We start from the raw sequence: 20,087 nt of genomic DNA on the forward strand, positions 1-20,087 counted from the left end.
ATAGATATTGATGTCAAAAATCATTAAGGTGTAGCAATAGCTTCAGTAGCTTAGGCAAGTCACTTGGAATAGTGTCCCCTGGGAACTTTTCTTTCTGGGAATTGTCACCAAAATGGGAGATGAACCCCCTGGAAATGGCCCACACAACACAAATGAGTTTTACTCATAGTGTTGTTCAGGCAACAAACGCTGAAACTTGATTCTTTTGTCTGTGAAATGGGGATAAATGGATTGACCCCAAGAGCCATGTGTTCATTCAACAAATACAGAGCTCCCAGGGTATGCTAGGCACTGTCCTAGGGGCTAGAGATTCAACAGGTCACATAGCAAAGTTCTTGCCTTCTCTCAATTTGCATTTTATTGGGGGAGACAAATATTTAAAAATTAACACACCAATGTCATACAATGTCAGGTAGTGGTAGGAACAATGAAGAAAGTTACCAAGATATCCTAGTTTAAGGGGTGTCGTACAGTGTCTCAAATTGGTAGCCTTTTAAATGGCTTTATAAATGGTAGCCTTTTATATCACTCATTATTCAAGGTATGATTTACTACACAGTATCTAAAGTGACCCTTTCAAAATTGAAGTCAGTTCATGTCTTTCCTTTGTTTAAAGCTTTGTAATGCCATTTCATCACACTTGGAGTAAAAGCCAAAGTCATTGCCATGGTTTAAAGCAAGGTTTTGGTGGTCCAGTGGCTAAGACTCTGTGCTTCCAATGCAGGGGGCCCAGGTTTGATCCCGGTTGGGGAACTAGATCACATATGCTGCAACTAAGAATTCGTATGCCACAGTGAAGACCAGGCACAGGCAAATAAATAGATAAAGCAGCCTTTCTCTACCTTGGCACCATGGATGCTGGGGTTGGATACTTCCTTGATGTGTCACCCTGTGTGCCGTAGGATATTAAAGAGCATCCTTAGATCCTGGCGTCCAGTGAGATACCAGTAGCACCACACAACCATGACAACCAAAAATGTCTCCAGATATTGTTAGATGTCCCCTGGAGTGGAGGCCAAATCACCCCAGTTGAGAGCCGTTGAGAGCAGTTGAGAGCCGTTAACGGCCCCACATGAACTGGCCTTGAACCACTGCTCTGATTCACCTCCTGTTGCTCCCTTCCTCACTCATTCCCCTGTGGTCACAATGGCCTCCTTGTTCTTCCTCTAACAGTTATGTCCCCGAGAGCCTTCGCACCTACTCTTCTCTGTGCCTGTAGTTTTCCCTGGGAAGACTGTTCAACTGCTCCTGCTCAGAGGTGCCTTCCCTGACCTCCATATAGAACCCGGCATCCTCCTCTCTGGTCACAGCACTCGTTGGCTCTTAATACCAGATGCATTTGTTCGTGTGTTTATTGAATGTATCCCATCTCTACCTATAACATAAGGCCCACGGGACCGGGACTTGGATGGCTTTGTGTACTGCTGTACCCTCATGGAGAGTGCGTAGCACACAGCTGTCATTGTTGTTTAGTTGTTAAGTCGTGTCTGACTCTTTTGTGACCCCACTGACAGTCGCCCACCAGGCTCCTCTGTCCATGGCAATTCCCAGGCAAGAATACTGGAGTGGGTTGCCATTTCCTTCTCTGGGGGACCTTCCTGACCCAGGGGTCGAACCCGAGTCTCCTGCATTGCAGGGAGATTCTTTGCCACTGAGCCACCTGGGAGGCCTGCACAGCACCTTGTAGGCACTTAATAAATAACTAAATAAATATTCTCAAAGAGATGGGAATATCAGATCACCTTACCTGCCTCCTGAGAAATCTGTATGCAGGTCAAGAAGCAACAGTTAGAACTGGACATGGAACAACAGATTGGTTCCAAATTGGGAAAGGAGTACATCAAGGCTGTATACTATCACTCTGCTTATTTAACTTATATGCAGAGTACCTCATGTGAAATGCCAGGCTGGATGAAACACAAGCAATTAAGACTGCTGGAGGAAAAAAAAAAAAAAAGACTGCTGGAGAAATATCAATAATCTCAGATATGCAGATGACACCACCATTATGGCAGAAAGTGAAGAAGAGCTAAAGAGTCTCTTGATGAAAGAGGAGAGTGAAAAAGTTGGCTTAAAACTCAACATTCAGAAAATTAAGATCATGGTATCTGGTTCCATCACTTCATGGCAACTACATGGGGAAACAATGGAAACAGTGAGAGACTTTATTTTGGGGGGCTCCAAAATCACTGCAGATGGTGATTAGAGCCATGAAATTAAAAGACAATTGTTCCTTGGTAGAAAAGCTATGACCAACCTAGACAGCACATTGAAAAGCAGAGACATTACTTTACCAAAAAAGGTCTGTCTAGTCAAATCTATGGTTTTTCCAGTAGTCATGTATGGATGTGAGAGTTGGACTGTAAAGAAAGCTGAGCACCAAAGAATTGATGCTTTTGAACTGTGGTGTTGGAGAAGACTCTCGTGAGTCCCTTGGACTGCAAGGAGATTCAATCAGTCCATCCTAAAGGAAATCAGTCCTGAATATTCATTGGAAGGACTGATGCTGAAGTTGAAGCACCCAAACTTTGGCCACTTAATGTGAAGAATGGACTCGTTGGAAAAGACCCTGATGCTGGGGAAGATGGAATGCAGGAGGAGAAGGGGATGACAGAGGATGGTTGGATGGCATCACCGACTCAATGGACATGAGTTTGAGTAAACTGCGGAGTTGGTGATGGACAGGGAAGTCTGGCATGCTGTAGTCCATGGTGTCACAAAGAGTCAGACATTACTGAGTGACTGAACGGAACTGAACAAATAGCTGTTAAAAAAATAGCTATTGAAAGAATGAACAAATGCATGCATATTAGAAGGATAGGCAGGAACACACAGGATAGAAAAAGCAGGACATGTGTGGGATGTTGAAGAATCCAGCCTGACTAGAATACAAAGTAGAGCCTGATCTTGGGCTTGGCTGGATGTGAACAAATTAAAGAGATTACTGAAACCCAGGCAGGATACTTCATCCATCACTTATCAGACAAGAGGGAGCCAGAGGAGGTTTGTAAGTCAGTGAGAAATACGATGGTAAGGTTGCAGTAGAAATCAGAAACCTGATTCCAACTAGAAAACAGTGGGGTGAAAGCCTGGATCCAACTAGGAAATAACACAATGCTTTGTGTGTGAGTGGGGACGACAAATACCTTCCTCTCTTGTGCTGTCTCTGGCTGGTTAGGAGCATGTGGTGAGGGAGTGGGTCCTGCAGGAGAGCGTGCTTTGATTGAATGAGGTCCATGGTGGCATCAGAGTGGGGTGGTGGCAGGGACATCAAGGGTTCTGCACCTCTGTTGAGAGGTGTAAGGTGAGTGCAGAGAAAAAGAGAGCGAACTGGGCAGTCAGGCAAGAAAAGGAAATTTATTAGAGGGAAAAGAGGGTGACTGGCTCTTAAGGAGAACCAGAATTCTCCCTTTCTGATGGAGTCCTTCTTATACACCACCAAGGGAAAATTCTCTGAAGGGATGGTCACGTAGCCGGAGGTCTGGAATCTGGTGGTCTTGCAGCTTTGAGAAGACAGGCACCAGTGAGATAACAGGATGCCATTTGGGCAACTGGGTCGGCCTCACAAATTGCTGTGATTTATTCTTTGTTTGCGAGGTTGACATAACGAGCCATCTTATCAATGAGACCCCATGCGGGCCCTATCAGGAGGAACTAGGTCATTGGCAGTGATGGCTAACGAAAGAGAAAGAGAAATTCTGTAGATCACAGATCTCTTGGGTTTCCAGGCAGTATTTGAGTCCAGTTTGGCAGGTAGCATCTTGCACCATTAGATGTTAGAAGCAACCTAGTGAGTTTTTGGCTATGTGTTGGCAAGAAGGACATCCTGTCAGTCAAGAGGCACCTTTGCTGTGAAAGAAACTAACAGAAACATTATTAAGAGAGCCCGTGGTAGATGAAATTTTAGATAAAGATAGGGAGGAGGAAGTGAGCCACCCCAGTATAATGGGACGATTTAGTGATATCTCCAGGTAGTTTCCCCTTCTTTGTGTAACGTTAATCTTAAGTAAATTTACTTTTTAAATAGCAGTCTGCTATTTTTTTTAATGGAGTTGCTTAACGTGTTTTTACAAGTGTTACCTTGTTTGTAGCCTTTCTTATGAAATAAGTGGTTGGAAACTCTTTTTAAAAAATTCCACTAACCAAACCACATGAAAACAAATGAGGATGAACAAAAGAATCCAGCCTCCAAAAGGAATAATGCGGATGGCTCCATTTACTTAAAGTGAAAATCAAGTATACCTGATCTGCTGTTAGATGCCAGAATAATGGTAGCTTCTGGGGTGGGGATCACTGGAGGAAGGCCCCAGGGGGATTTCTGGTGAGCTAGTGAAGCTCTGGGTCTGGATGTGGGTGCTGGCTGCACGAGTGGATTCACTCTGTGAAAATTCATCAACATATAAAAACTCAACTTTCAAAAAACTAAGATCATGGCATCCAATCCCATCACCCCATGGCAAACAGTAGGGGGAAAAAAAAAAAAAAGTCAAAAAATAAGGAAGTTTCCCTGTAATGTACATAACAGACTGGTAGTCTCAAAACTTATTGCCTTAAGTAACTCCATCAGATGAAAGATACACTAGTCATTGGTCAACAAAGATTGGCTATGGATCAGTAGCCAATGATGAGTAGGGAAAAAACCCCTGTGCTTTAGAATCTAATGATTTTCATTGCACCTCTGCTCTTGTTAGTTTAGTGATAGTGGGAACTTTATATTCTTTGAAGCTTGGTTTAAAGAAACTTTATATTCTTTCACCTATAAAATCAGAATAAAAAATATACTTTGACAGGAGCCAACTGAAAGAGCTCAAAATAATTTAAGCTGGAATAATTTGAGCACTAAGATAAAGTATTGGATTATAACCCAAAGTATAAAATTAATATTCATGAGTCCATAAAGATAAAAATAAATTAATAAATGAGAGAAAAGAGACAAATCTCCCATGTACAAGAGTTCCAAATAATTTATGTAGGTATTAATACATAGAGGCTTCCTTCCAAAGAGTGTAGTATGGAAGAGGGGGTGGATAAAGAGTAACTTTATAGCGGAGAAATTTCCCCACTTTACTTCATCCAGGTGATCAAAGGCAACGTCAACATTCATGTCTTGTTGCTTGTTTGTACTCTTAACACGATGTGATGAAAATGGCACTGTATCTGTGATCTCCTTCCCCAAGCTCATAACCCTAGCCAGAACACAAGAAAAGCATCAGACAAATTCCACCAGAGGGGCATCCTACAATATACTTGACTGTGTGTGTGTGCAATATACTTGTGTGCTCAGTTGTGTTCCACGCTCTGTGACCCCATGGACTGTAGTCACCCAGTCCCCTGTGTCTGGGGGATTTTCCAGGCAAGAATACTGGAGTGGGTTGCCATTTCCTTCTCCAAGGGATCTTCCCAACCTGGGGTTCAAACCAGTGTCTCCTGCTTTGGCAGGCAGATTCTTTATCACTGATCCACCTGGGAAGCCCTGTGTACTTGACCGGTACTCTTTAAAACCTTCAAAGACAGCAAAGGCAAGAAAAAGTCTGAGAAGAAGCCTAAGGAGATATAATGACTAAGTATAATAAGGGATCCTAGATGGGACCCTGGGATAGAAAAATGACCTAAAAAAGTAAGGAAATCTGAAAAAAGTCTGAAATTTTGTTAATAATAATGTATCAATATTGGTTCATTAATTTCAGAAAATGTAGCATACTAATGTAAGATGTTAATAATAGTGGAAACTGTAAGCAAAGAGAACTCTATACTCTTTGCAATTTTTATATACATCTAAAACTTTAAAAAATTAAAATCTATTTTTTAAAAAAGACCCACTTTGAGACCTCGGGCATGAAATAAGGTAACATATATAAACATAAGGCTCTCAGACTGTTGGGACTTAGACCCAGCACTGTTTTGGGCACAGAGGTGTCTGTGTATACGTGTTACTCACTCAGTCCTGTCCTACTCTTTGAGACACTGTGGACTATGGCCCACCAGGCTCCTCCATCTGTGGGATTCTCCAGGCAAGAACACTGGAGTGGGTTGCTATTCCTTTCTCCAGGGGATCTTCCTGACCCACAGATTGAACCTGGGTCTCCTGCATTGCAGGTGGATTCTTTACTGTCTGAGCCACCAGGGAAACCTAACAGCACTGTTTTAGGCACAGAGGCTAGAACAGTGAACTGGGTTAACCCAATAGATTCCCTGTCCTGGTGGAGGTAACCTAGTTCTTTTTCTTTCCTGCCTGTTTTCTTCTCCAATAGGATGTCCCCTAAAGGAGGGACTTTGAGTTCTCCTTGGACAGAAACTATGGCCTGTAGTTCCCAGAGATCTTCTATTGAAAACATCGCTTACTCTCTGTTTTACGTATTTACCTAAAGTGTGTCTTCCTCTAGACCAGGGGTTCCCAGCACTATAGCCATTGGGGGCCAGATCATTCTTTGTGGTGGGGGCTGTCCTGAATGCTGTGGGATGTTGAGAAGCGTCCCTGGTTTCTGTGTGTTGTTGGTGTTCGGTTGTGAAGTTGTGTCTGGCTCTGTTTTACCCCATGAATCTTGTCTAGATCCTTAACTCACCTCTTTTTAATGGCTTCTGTGCTTGACTGAGGATTTCTGAAATTCTGGCCTTCTCAGCTGACTGAACATCATCCCTGTCAGTACTGTTTAATGTCCAGTGTTTCTTAACTGGCATACCCATAAAAGACATAATATGAAATTTTGGACAATTACAGCATCATTTTCCGTGGCTTTTGAGGATATATACCCCTAACTTTGGGCTTCCCTGATGGCTCAGGGGTAAAGAATCTACCTGCCAATGCAGGAGACATGGGTTTGATCCCTGGGTCAGGAAGATCCTTTGGAGGAGGAAATGGCCACCCACTCCAGTATTCTTGCCCGGGAAACGTCATGGAGGGAGAAGCCTGGTGGGCCACAGTCCATGGGGTCACAAAAGACTCAGACCTGACTGAGTGACTAAGCAACAACGAAAACAATCCCTAACTTAACAATCTGTTGAGAGGCTGAGCTGAGTTGGCATTTTTTGTCATGAGATGCTGGAAAGGAGATAGAGATAGATATCAGTCTTAGGAGGACAGGCGTGAGCACTGACTGGAGATGAGCATTGGGAGAGAAGGTGTTGGTCCTGAGTAACTAGGAGAACAAGAAATTCCAGAAGGTAAAGCAGTTGGGGGCAATTGGTGATGAATTCTGGCTCAACTTGAAATTGCAGCAGGTAGAGTTCAGAAGAGGCATCAGGACTAGGCTGTGGTCTGGAAATCCAGCCACTTGCTCAAACCCAGCAGAGCTACCTTGATTGGCTGCTTATTTTGCAAGGCTAGGAGTTGCTTCCTTAGCACCACTGAGAACAAACCCACTGCATTTTTCCATCCAGGAAATCAGCTGTAAGTCATTTTCACTGCTGGATGGATGATGGCAGTCCATCCTGTGTGAAGGGAACTGGCATCACTGATGGAGACCCCTCTTAGCCAGAGGGCTTTCATCATTGGTGCCCCCATCCCCACCACTGCAAAGCACTCAAGGAGACAATAAATGAATCATAGCAATAACAGAACATGAAAGAAGCAAATCTAGGTCTGAGAGCCAGCTCATTTTTCTGGTTTTGTTTTCAGTTCATGAGAACCTTTTATTATCCCTATGTTTTTAAAAAATTCATTTATTTTTAATTGAAGGTATTGTGTTGGTTTCTGCCAAACATCAACATGAATCAGCCATAGGTATTCCTATGTCCCCTCCATCTTGAACCTCCCTCCCATCTCCCTCCCCATCCCACCCCTCTAGAATGTTACAGAGCCTGGGTTTGAGTTCCCTGAGTCATACAGTGAATTCCCATTGGCTATTTTACATATGGTAATGTACATTTCCAGGTTACTCTGGGAGCCAACTCTTGCACATCCCAGCTGTGTAGCCTTGAACGAGTAATCTCTTGGCATCTCGGTTACCCATCTTAACATAGGAATATCAATAGTACTGAAGAAATATTCATAAAGGTTTTCACATTCCAGGAAAAATTCATTTTCATTAAAAATTTGACATGAGAGCTTCCCTGGTGGCTCAGTGGTGAAGAATCCGCTTGCCAACACAAGAGACATGGGTTCAATCCCTGGTCCGGGAAGATTCCACCTGCTGCAGAGCAATCAAGCCCTTGAGCTGCAACCACTGAAGCCTGCATGTCTAGAGCCTGTGTTTAGCAACAAGAGAAGCCACCACAATGAGAAGCCCTGTGTACCACAACTAGAGAATCATCCCTACTCACCCAAATTAGAGAAAATCCTTCACAGCAATGAGGGCCCAGCACAGCCAAAAAATAAAACTTAAAATTATTTTAAAAAATTGACATGAAAGATCTAGCTAAGCTCTGTGATGACCTAGAAAGAGAGATGGAGGGTGGGTGGGAGGAGGCACAAGAGGGAGAAGATAAATATATATATATATATGTAATTATGGCTGATTCATGTTGTCTTAGGGGCTTCCCTGGTGGCTTAGTGGTAAAGAATCAACCTGCCAATCCAGGAGATTTGGGTTCCATCCCTGAGTAGGGAGGATCCCCTAGAGAAGGGCATGGCAACCCACTGCAATATTCTTGTCTGGAGAATCCAGTGGACAAAGGAGCCTGGTGGGCTACAGTCCATGGGGTTGCAAAGAGTTGGACATGACAGAGCTACTCACACAGACTTTGTACAGCAGATACCAATACAACACTGTAAAGCAGTTGTCCTCCAATTAAGCAAAAAAGCTCTAGCTAATTCCCAGGGGTTCACCACCCAACATTACTATCTTTTAAGAGTGCCAAAGTCAACACACGTAGTGTCAGTGGTAAAACTGTCAAGTATTTTCTCTTCCTGGATTAGAAGCTGAGCCTTGTATGGCTCTCAGGGAATTATTAGGTACCTTACAGTTTTATTATGTATCTACCATTTTATTGCACCTTAATCTGTTTTATAGGGACCAGGCAGAGTCAACATGAGGGCGGCAATCTGGTGGAGTGCTTAAATTTCAAACAAGGGTGCGGAAAGTCTTTTCCTCCCTAGTTTTCCACGGTTTTACAGATAAATAACTCTAGACCCAGATGACCTTTGTAAGTGGGACAAAGTGTGGCAGGTATGTTGGGTTCAAAAGGCTGCAGAGGTGGGAACGGGTCTCAGTGGCGAAGGCAGTTGGCGATAGAGGTGCGCATGCGCAATAGGAAGTGGGAACACTGGACCTGAGAGCCTGGGGGGAGGGGAGTCGGGGGACGGGGGAGGGCGGTGGGGACGGCGGACTGGGAGTGGCAGGGGGCAGCTTTGGGATCCTCAGCTTCAGCACACGAGTTCCTCGTAGGAACGCAGGCCCACAGTTGGCCCATATTCTGGTTAATCAAAAGAAACCACCGATCTGGGTTTTCAGGTGGCATTTTTGGATTTTAGCCTTTGTTTAAATTTCTAAGAAATACACTGTATGGGCCAAGCAAAACACATATTCAGATGGTGTTCTCTTATTTGATACACAACAGGTCCTCCATTTGTGTTTGTCTATTCCACTCAGTTCAGTTCAGTCACACAGTCGTGTCCGACTCTTTGCGACCCCATGAACTGCAGGCACGCCAGGCCTCTGTCCATCACCAACTCCCGGAGTCTACCCAAACCCATGTCCATGGAGTCGGTGATGCCATCCAACCATCTCATCCTCTGTCATCCCCTTCGCCTCCTGCCCTCAATCTTTCCCAGCATCAGGGTCTTCTCAAATGAGTCAGCTCTTCCCATTTGGCCATTATGTGGCCAAAGTATCAGAGTTTCAGCTTCACCATCAGTCCTTCCAATGAAGAGAAGTGAAATTCCACTATGAGAACGGGCCCTGGCACCTCTGAAGAGGCCCACCCCCTGAGAAACTCTGTTTTAAGCTGCTGTTGTTCAAAGATATTGACAAAGGGGAGACTTCGAGGAGCTTTAGGGAAGGAGAGTCTAGGAGAGATGAGACCGCTGGCAGAAAGCACAGTACTTGGCCAGTTCATTATTGTGGTTAGAATGTCTGTGATGATCTTCTGAGATAAGAACTCAAAATCCTTTTGGTTCTAGGAACCAGAAGTAGCCAATGAAAGGAGTAGCATGGATTTAAAACAAACAGAAACGCAATTGCTATTTATTTAACACTTGGGTGGCAACTGCCATGTGGCAGGCTCTGTTGCAATTACTCTAGTATATAAAATCATTTAATCTTTCGGACAATCTTATGAGGCAGGTCCTAGTATCATCTCACTTTATAGATAAGGAAAATGAGGCACAGAGAGGTAAATTGACTGGCCAAAGTCACACAGCTTGTAAGTAGCAGAGCCAGGGTTTGGACCCAGGGATCCTGGCTCCAAAATCCAGGCTCTAATCATGTCTTTCTTTGCTGCATTTTCATGGGGAGAATTTTATCTAGTAGTGAAAAATGATGACTTATGGTTTTGCAGACTGTGGAAATAGCTAAAACTGGTTTCAGTTCAGTCAGTCGTGTCTGACTCTTTGCGACCCCATGAATCGCAGCATGCCAGTCCTCCCTGTCCGTCACCAACTCCCGGAGTTCACCCAAACCCATATACATTGAGTCGGTGATGCCATCCAACCATCTCATCCTCTGTCGTCCCCTTCTCCTCCTGCCTTCAATCTTTCCCAGCATCAGGGGCTTTTCAAATGGGTCAGCTCTTCACATCAGGTGGCCAAAGTATTGGCGTTTCAGCTTCAACATCAGTCCCTCCAATGAACACCCAGGACTGAACTCCTTTAGGATGGACTGGTTGGGTCTCCTTGCTGTCCAAGGGACTCTCAAGAGTCCTCTCCAGCACCACAATTCAAAAGCATCAATTCTTCGGTGCTCAGCTTCCTTTATAGTCCAGCTCTCACATCCATACATGACCACTGGAAAAACCATAGCCTTGACTAGACGGACCTTTGTTGGTAAAGTAATGTCTCTACTTTTTAATATGCTGTTTAGGTTGGTCATCACTTTCCTTCCAAGGAGTAAGTGTCTTTTAATTTCATGGCTGCAGTCACCATCTGCAGTGATTTTAGAGCCCAGAAAAATAAAGTCAGCCACTGTTTCCCCATCTATTTGCCATGAAGTGATGGGACCGGATGCCATGATCTTAGTTTTCTGAATGTTGAGCTTTAAGCCAAGTTTTTCATTCTCCTCTTTCACTGTCATCAAGAGGCTCTTTAGTTCTTCTTTGCTTTTTGCCATAAGGGTGGTGTCATCCGCATATCTATAATACTAATTTAAAAATTAGTTGTCAAATCATATGTGTACTATAATTATAGTTGTTAAAGAACAGTGTATAGGAAAAAAAGACTAGAAGAAAAAGCAAGAAAGTTATAAAACTTATGCTAGATTGGTAATGTTATGGGTAACTTCTTTTGTTTATCCTGATGTTGCTCTTAAAGTTTTATTACTTATATGATGTTTTAACACTGTCTAGAAAAAATTGGTAGCTCAGGGGTAAAGAATCTACCTGCCAATGCAGATGTGGGTTTGATTCTGAGAGGAGATACCCTGCAGAAGGAAATGATAACCCACTTCTGTATTCTTGCCATGGACAAAGGAGCCTGGCAGGAGCCTCCCAGTCCACGGGGTTGCAAAGAGCCAGACACAACTGAGTGACTAAACAATAACAACAACAACAAAGAAATCATTTACAGTGTTGCAAATTCTTCCCTCTTCATCCTTTTCTGAATGCAGCTTCCGAGGAACCAGCTTGTGTCCAAGAGCACATGCTGTTAGTCTTGACAGGTGAGTTTCATTCAGGGGACCTAGCCTTAAAGAACTCCAGAACTTGAGTTATTCACAACTTGCCGACGACTTGACCCAACAAATGATGAGCTGTTTCTATTCACCAGCTCCATACGGCAATAGCATAAATCCACTTACAGTTAGCCCACCAGCTCAGAAACTATGATTCTTAACTCTTCTGAGTTAAAGTGATTCACATTTCCATTTTTCACACAAATTGAGAGACTTTATTAATATTTTAGAATAAATCATAATTTCACATTCACTCCAGTTTTGCAAAAACGAGACTCTAGTACTCGTTGCTTGCTCCAAGCTGATGATTTTCCAGGCCACTAGAGACAGAATGATCTCAAAGGGCATAGCTTAAAACCACCCCCAGCAATTCCTCCACCCTCTCTTGGGGTAGGCATCCGACTCCACAGGTGTTTGTTAGGACTTAGAGGCTAGGAACCCTCGATACTAGTGACATAAGACTCTCTGCGTTTTTAAGGCATTAAGGCCTCTTAAATGCCCATTTAGCCAACACATGCTTTTTTGTGTATGTAATTTTTTGTCTGTGCTGTGTAGCATGTCGGATCTTAGTTCCGCCACCAGGGATTGAACTCTCTCTCCCTGGATTGGAAGTGTACAGTCTTAACCACTGGACTGCTGGAGAAGTCCCCAACACACGCCTTTTATTGATCAGCTACTATATACTAGGCCCTGTGCTCTGGAAGAATAGAGTATTTTATGTTCCAGATGTTTATACATCAACCCCTGCCTGGGTTTCAACCTACCTCTGCCATGTCCAGCTAAATGACTTAATCCTCTGTGTTTCAGTTTCCTCCTCCGTAGAGTGATGATAGTAAAATGACTTATCTCCCAGGGTGGGTGGAGTTAATATGTGTGAAGCTGGATGGGTCTTGGTAAGCATTTGAGTCATACTAGGTTTGATAATTTTCAGAGGCTGGTGGTTTAGTTGCTCGGTTGGCTGCAACTCTTTATGACCCCATGGACTGTAGCCCACCAGGCTCCTCTGTCATGGGATTTTCCAGGCAAGAATACTGGAGCGGGTTGCCATTTCCTTCTCCAGGGGATCATCCTGACCCAGGGATTGAACCTGAGTCTCCTGCATTGCAGGCGAATTCTTTACCAACTGAGCTACTGATGCGTAAGTTATGAAACATTTTGCCTTTCCACAAAGTGTTAGTTACTCAGTTGTGTCCGACTCTTTGTGTCTAAGCTCATGGACTGTAACTTACCAGGTTCCTCTGTCCATGGAATTCTTCAGGCAAGAATACTGGAGTGGGTTGCCATTCCCTTCTCCAGGGGATCTTCGTAACCCAGGGATTAAACCTGGGTCTCCTGTATTGCAGGCAGATTCTTTACCAGGGAGCCATGAGGGAAAGTAGCTTTCACAAAGGCCCCTGCCTTGTCTTTGGGTTTCTGGAGTGCACAAGGGTTACTCTATCTTGACAGAGAGTGGCTCCCCATCCACCTACATTCTCAAGGCCCTCTGGCCCCTGCATGGCCCTAAGACACCAGCACAGCCTGATCGTTCACATGATCACATCAGAAATGATGTCTGGGTTAGAGCCACAATACTGGGAACAGTCACGTATGATATGCTGGGCTTTGTGCAGAACATTCTCTGTCTTGTTGACTTCCAAGATCAGCCTAGGAGGGAGGAACCGTTATAACCCCACTTCCCAGATGAATAAGTGGAGGCTCTGCACTACTTTATGTAATGTTACCCAAGGCTCAGACATGGCAGAGGCAGAATCAAGCAGGCGGAGTCTCAACCAAGATGTTTAGCTATCAGTAGAGGTGAACTTCCTATCTACCAAGATCATGCATGTAAACACCTGAAATTCAGGAAGAATGTCATGTACCTAGTATTATTTTTTTTTAAAAGATCTATTATAGTAATTCCAGGCATTGTTAAGCACATGACAAATCATAACTGATGTAGGCACTGTTATCAAGCCCATTTTAGAGATGAGGAAGCTGAGGCACAGAGAGGTTAAATAACTCGAGCAGGGTTGCAGAGGTTGGGGGCCAGGTTCACAACCAAGCCCAATTTACCTTGATTCGTGGACCTAACATTCTAGGTTCCTAGGCAGTATTACTCTTGCCTGGAAAATCTCATGGATGGAGGAGTCTGGTAGGCTGCAGTCCATGGGGTCGCGAAGAGTCGGGCACGACTAGGCGACTTTACTTTCACTTTTCACTTTCATGCATTGGAGAAGGAAATGGCAACCCACTACAGGATTCTTGCCTGGAGAATCCCAGGGACAGAGGAGCCTAGTGGGCTGCCGTCTATGGGGTCACACAGAGTTGGACACGACTGAAGTGACTTAGCAGCCGCAGCAGGCAGTATTATTCTTTACACCATTGGACCTTACTTTCACCACCAGTTCAGTTCAGTTCAGTCACTCAGTCATGTCTGAGTCTTTGTGATCCCATGGACTGCAGCACACCAGGCCTCCCTGCCAACTCCAAGAGTTTGCTCAAACTCATGTCCATTGAGTCAGTGATGCCATCTAACCATCTCATCCTCTGTCATCTCCTTCTCCTCCTTCCTTCAATCTTTCTCAGCATCAGGGTCTTTTCCAATGACTCAGTTCTTTGCATCACGTGGCCAAAGTATTGGAGTTTCAGCTTCAGCATCAGTCCTTCCAATGAATATTCAGGACTGATTTGCTTAAGGATTGAGTGGTTGGATCTCCTTGCAGTCAAGGGGCTCTCAAGAGTCTTCTCCAACACCACAGTTCAAAAGCGTCAATTCTCTGGTGCTCATCTTTCTTTATAGTCCAGCCCTCACACCCATACATGATGACTGGAAAAACCATAGCTTTGACTACACGGACCTTTGTCAGCAAAGTAATGTCTCTGCTTTTCAATGTGCTATCTAGGGTTGGTGTAACTTTTCTTCCAAGGACCAAGTGTCTTTTGATTTCAAGGCTGCGGTCACCATCTGCAGTGATTTTGGAGCCCCCCAAATAAAGGCTCTCACTGTTTCTATTGTTTCCCCATCTATTTGCCATGAAGTGATGGGACTGGATGCCATGACCATAGTTTTCTGAAAGTTGAGTTTTGAGTCCACTTTTTCACTCTCCTCTTTCACTTTCATCAAGAGGCTCTTTAGTTCACCACCAGATACATCACAACTGAGCATCATTTCCGCTTTGGCCCAGCCTCTTCATTCTTCCTGGGGCTATTAGTACTGGCCCCCACTCTTCCCCAGTAGCGTATCAGACACCTTGGGTGTGCTTATCTTCCAGTGTCTTATCTGTTTGCCTTTTCATACTGTTCATGGGGTTCTTGCAGTAAGAGTACTAGGGTGGTTTGCCATTTCCTCCTCCAGTGGACCACGTTTTGTCAGAACTCCTCATTATGACCTGTCCAACTTGGGTGGCCTGCCATGGCGTGGCCATAGCTTCACTGAGTTATGCAAGCCTCTTCAGCATGACAAGACTGTGATCCATGAAGGGGTTTTAAAAATTAATTAATTAACTTTGGCTGCATCAGGTCCTAGTTGAGGCATGTGGGAGGTTCACTGTGTCATAGAGGATCTTTTGCTGCAGTGCACAGATTCTCTAGTTGTGGCCCACGGGCTTTGTTGTTCTGCAGTATGTGGGATCTTAGTTCCCTGACCAGGGATTTAACCTGCAACCCTTGCATTGCAAGACGTATTCTTAACCACTGGATCACTAGGGAAGTCCCTCCAGGGAGGTGTTGTTAGCTTTAAAGTCAGATATCTTTTCTAATCACTTGCATATTGATCCTTGAGTTGATTGTCAGTGTGCTCTCTGATTTCCTGAACTTTCTGATTTTTAGGGGCATGCCTGACTGTAGCCCCCAGCTGCTGACAAGGCAGTTCCTTCAGGGTTTACAGGACAGACCACCTGGCACAGCCAATGTGAATATGATCTCTTATCTTTAGAGCTGTAGAGACTTAGTAATTGTTACACATTTATTCTGGTATGGCTCCAAGGGTGAGTTTATGTCCATGATGTCTTCATCTTAAAATTTCAGATATCTCTATTTTGTGCTTGTGGGTATAGACCAAATTTCTACAGTCCATAATACACTCCAAGTGGGTGGGGTAGACTCGCATCTCAAATTCTGAGATTTTGCCCCCATCCCCACGCTCTGCTGATGCCCAGCCCTGCATTGCAGGAAGTGGGGGCCCCACCCCCTAACATCAGGGGCTGGAAGTGAACCCTGATGTTGCTGGGGCACAGGGTGTGGACAAAGACCACGGTTGGGAGAGCGTGTCTCAGCTGAGCACTTTGGATTAGTCTCCTTATTTCCCAACATGGAAGAAACTTACATCAATACTCTGAATCCTGAAAAGCTGTTATGATGCCCTTATGATAAAAACCACCAGATCAGAGCCTGCAGGTTTCCTTATCAATTTATCAAGTGCAGAAAGAATCATCTTGATGTCGCAAACTGGCGACTTGTCCCTTCAATGCTCGCCGTCAGGTTCCTTGAGCTGAAATCAGTCATCACATCTCAAGCTGTGATGACAAAAGCTGTATTGAGCAGGGTGTAGTCAACCAAAGCAGGAACCCTGGGCAAGAGACTGGCTGAGAGCACAAGGCAGTTCCCTCCTTGCCTGAAGACTGGGATAAAGGTTTGTGGGGACAGACCAGCACCCCATTTGTCTGGGGCACGGCCAACTTCTGTGGCACTGCAAGCAACATTGGAGAAGGCAATGGCATCCCACTCCAGTACTCTTGCCTGGAAAATCCCATGGATGGAGGAGCCTGGTGGGCTGCAGTCCATGGGGTCGCTAAGAGTCGGATACGACTGAGCGACTTCACTTTCACTTTCATGCATTGGAGAAGGAAATGGCAACCCACTCCAGTGTTCTTGCCTGGAGAATCCCGGGGACGGTGGAGCCTGGTGGGCTGCCGTCTATGGGGTCGCACAGAGTCGGACACGACTGAAGCGACTTAGCAGCAGCAGCAGCAGCAGCAGCAAGCAACATAGGAACAGAAGAATAACCTGGCTTCAGGCATGCACGTTCCCAAGTCTCTGCCGTATGTTCTGCCATGGAAAAACAATGGAACAATAGTAACAATATTCACAGTAACAATAGTTAATCAAATGTCAGACCCTGGAAGACTCTTGCTTCTTCCTGCTACAGTGGGTTCTTCACTTTTTTCTCCTAAGCTAATTATAGAAGGATAAACTGTGACTTTCACACTGACAAGTACTTCTCCCTGCCACTATGAGTCCTTACTCATTTGATGCAAGAAAGAAGCCTCATGCTCACAAGAACTGTTTCAAATAAACCATCATTGTAGATAGCTTGATAATTTGGTTAAGTGCCTGCATCCCAAGATCAGAATTCATATCCCGTTCCACATTAATGAAACAGAATTATCTAAATTTACCTTAAGTTCAGTTCATTTCAGTCACTCAGTTGTGTCTGACTCTTTGCGACCCCATGGACTGCAGCACGCCAGGCCTCCCTGTCCATCACCAACTTCCAGAGCTTACTCACACTCATGTCCATTGAGTTGGTGATGCCTTCCAACTGTCTCATCCTCTGTCATCCCCTTCTCCTCCTGCCTTCAGTCTTTCCCAGCGAATCAGTTCTTCACATCAGATGGCCAAAGTATTGGAGTTTCAGCATCAGTCCTTCCAATGAATATTCAGGACTGAATTCCTTTAGGATAGACTGCTTGGATCTCCTTGCTGTCCAAGGGACTCTCAAGAATCTTCTCCAACACCACAGTTCAAAAGCATAAATTCTTCAGGGCTCAGCTTTCTTTATAGTCCAACTTTCACACCCATACAAGACTAGTGGAAAAACCATAGCTTTGACTAGATGGACCTTTGTTGGCAAAGTAATGTCTCTGCTTTTTAATATGCTGTCTAACTTGGTCATAGCTTTTCTTCCAAGGAGCAAACATCTTTTAATTTCATGGCTACAGTCATCATCTGCAGTGATTTTGGAGCCCCCCAAAATAAAGTCTCTCACTATTTCCATTGTTTCCCCATCTAGTTACCATGAAGTGATGGGACCAGATGTCATGAACTTAGTTTTTTGAATGTTGAGTTTTAAGCCAACTTTTTCACTCTCCTTTTTCACTTTCATCAAGAGGCTCTTATTTCTTGTTCACTTTCTGCCATAAGGGTGGTATCATCTGCATATCTGAGGTTATTGATATTTATCTGGGCAATCTTGATTCCAGCTTGTGCTTCATCCAGCCCAGTGTTTCTCATGATGTATGTATGTATGTATGTATGTATATATTCTCTGCATGTAAATTAAATAAGCAGGGTGACAATGTACAGCCTTGATGCACTCCTTTCCCTATTTGGAACCAATCCATTGTTCCATGTCCAGTTCTAACTGTTGCTTCTTGACCTGCATACAGATTTCTCAGGAGGCAGGTCAGGTGGTCTGGTATTCCCATCTTTTAAAGAATTTTCCACAGTTTGTTGTGATCCACACAAAGACTTTGGTGTAGTCAATAAAGCAGAAGTAGATGTTTTTCTGGAACTCTCTTGCTTTTTCTATGATCCAACAGATGTTGGAAATTTGATCTTTGGTTCCTCTGCCTTTTCTAAATCCAGCTTGAACATATGGAAGTTCACAGTTCACGTATTGCTGAAGCCTGGCTTGGAGAATTTTGAGCATTACTTTACTAGCGTGTGAGATGAGTGCAATTGTGCGGTAGTTTGAACATTCTTTGGCATTGCCTTTCTTTGGGATTGGGATGAAAACTGACCTTTTCGAATCCTGTGGCCACTGCTGAGTTTTCCAAATTTGCTGGCATGTTGAGTGCAATGCTTTCACAGCATCATCTTTCAGGATTTGAAATAGCTCAACTGGAATTCCATCACCTCCACTAGCTTTGTTTGTAGTGATGCTTCACAAAAGGTAAGGCCCACTTGACTTCACATTCCAGGATGTCTGGCTCTAGGTGAGTGACCACACCATCGTGATTACCTGGGTAGTGAAGATCTTTTTTGTATAGTTCTGTATATTCTTGCCACCTCTTCTTAATATCTTCTGCTTATGTTAGGTCCATATAATTTCTGTCCTTTATTGTGCCCATCTTTGCATGAAGTGTCCCCTTGGCATCTCTAATTTTTCTGAAAAGATCTCTTGTCTTTCCCATTCTATTATTTTTCTCTATTTCTTTGCATTGATCACTGAGGAAAGCTTTCTTATCTCTCCTTGCTATTCTTTGGAACTCTGCATTCAAATGGGTATATCTTTCCTTTTCTCCTTTGCTTTTAGCTTCTCTTCTTTTCTCAGCTATCTGTAAGGCCTCCACAGACAACCATTTTGTCTTTTTGCATTTCTTTTTCTTGGGGATAGTCTTGATCACTGCCTCCTGTACAATGTCATGACCCTCTGTCCATAGTTCTTCAGGCATTCTGTCTATCAGATCTAATCCCTTGAATCTATTTCTCACTTCCACTGTGTAATTGTAAGGGATGTGATTTAGATCATATCTGAATGGTCTAGTGGTTTTCCCTACTTTCTTCAATTTAAGTCTGAAGTTTGCAATAAGGAATTCATGATCTGACCCAGTCAGCTCCCGGTCTTGTTTTTGCTGACTGTATAGAGCGTCTCCATCTTTGGCTGCAAAGAATATAATCAATTTGATTTCAGTATTGACCATCTGGTGATGTCCATCTGTAGAGTCTTCTCTTGTGTTGTTGGAAGAGGGTGTTTGATATGACCAGTGGATTCTCTTGACAAAATTGTATTAGCTTTTGACCTGCTTCGTTTTGTACTCCAAGGCCAAATTTGCCCATTACTCCAGGTGTTTCTTGACTTCCTACTTTTGCATTCCAGTACCCAATAATTAAAAGGACATCTTTTTTTGGTGACTTTAACTCAGATGACCATTATATCTATTACTGTGGGCAAGAATCCCTTAGAAGAAACGGAGTAGCCATCATGGTCAACAAGAGTCCGAAATGCAGTACTCGGATGCAATCTCAAAAATGACAGAATGATCTCTGTTGGTTTCCAAGGCAAACCATTCAATATCATGGTAATCTAAGTCTATGCCCCAACCAGTAATGCTGAAGAAGCTGAAGTTCAACAGTTCTATCAAGACCTACAACACCTTCTAGAACTAATACCCAAAAAGTTACCTTAAAGGATCCAACTAAAGCAAGCAAGAAATTTGGATTGGAAAGAATAACTGTGTATTTGTGTTCTCTGAAGCACATGGGCCAAATTCCTTCTAGCATTTACAGGAATGGACCTTTTCTGATTAGTGAAAAAAAAATCTGAGATTTGACATATGCTTTGCATATGATCTTATCCTCTGGTTTCACAAAGCAGTGCCCTTAGGGATTTCTATCTGGTTTCTGTTG

The 20,087-nt window shown here is 43.8% G+C and overlaps 1 protein-coding gene across 1 annotated transcript in view; it reads left to right on the plus strand.

The window, feature by feature from the left end:
• The window catches only part of HSD17B2 (hydroxysteroid 17-beta dehydrogenase 2), a 91,904-nt gene that overhangs the window by 43,005 nt on the left and 28,812 nt on the right, over positions 1 to 20,087 (plus strand). The gene's annotated exons all lie outside the window — the stretch shown is intronic.

This window comes from Bubalus bubalis, chromosome 18, assembly GCF_019923935.1.
Source record: "Bubalus bubalis isolate 160015118507 breed Murrah chromosome 18, NDDB_SH_1, whole genome shotgun sequence".
NCBI classification, from domain to species: domain Eukaryota; kingdom Metazoa; phylum Chordata; class Mammalia; order Artiodactyla; family Bovidae; genus Bubalus; species Bubalus bubalis.